At 46.3% G+C, this 436-nt stretch overlaps 1 protein-coding gene across 1 annotated transcript in view; it reads right to left on the bottom strand.

Moving 5' to 3' along the window:
- The window catches only part of SAMD4A (sterile alpha motif domain containing 4A), a 99665-nt gene that overhangs the window by 98653 nt on the left and 576 nt on the right, over nucleotides 1-436 (bottom strand). The gene's annotated exons all lie outside the window — the stretch shown is intronic.

The following is a 436-nucleotide window of genomic DNA, read 5'->3' as shown; positions in this document are numbered from 1 at the left end:
GGCTTATCACCAGCCCCCCCCCCACCCCAAAATACAGGGGGCGGCTTCTGGTATGCCTCCGGTACGGTCAGGAACATCACACAGCCTGTGCCTATTTTCTGAAAACACAAGGGGGTAATTCAGAGCCGCAGGAAAAAAATGCATCCAAACAGGATCTGAATGATGAAATAGGAATTGCCACATTTAAAAAAAATTATAATAAAAAAATAGGATAATCCAGCTGCCCAGAGCTTTAGAAAATAACCGTTTGTCTAAGGTAGCGACGGGCTTTTTCTGCATGTTGCAGAGCAAGCCACGTTGTCCAAAAGAAGCCTAGAAAATCCAGACTCTACGTGACCTGACTTACTTATTTCACAGGAAACTGCATGGAAGGAGGAAGGGGGGGGAGGGAAAAAAAACCACCAATCATTCGCGCTACCGCAGTTACACAACGCCA

The sequence above is a fragment of the Buceros rhinoceros genome, unplaced genomic scaffold (assembly GCF_000710305.1).
Source record: "Buceros rhinoceros silvestris isolate BGI_N320 unplaced genomic scaffold, ASM71030v1 scaffold12294, whole genome shotgun sequence".
Taxonomy (NCBI): Eukaryota; Metazoa; Chordata; class Aves; order Bucerotiformes; family Bucerotidae; genus Buceros; species Buceros rhinoceros.
The sequence above is the reverse complement of the archived record's forward strand: the minus strand, read 5'-3'. Positions and strand labels throughout refer to the sequence as shown.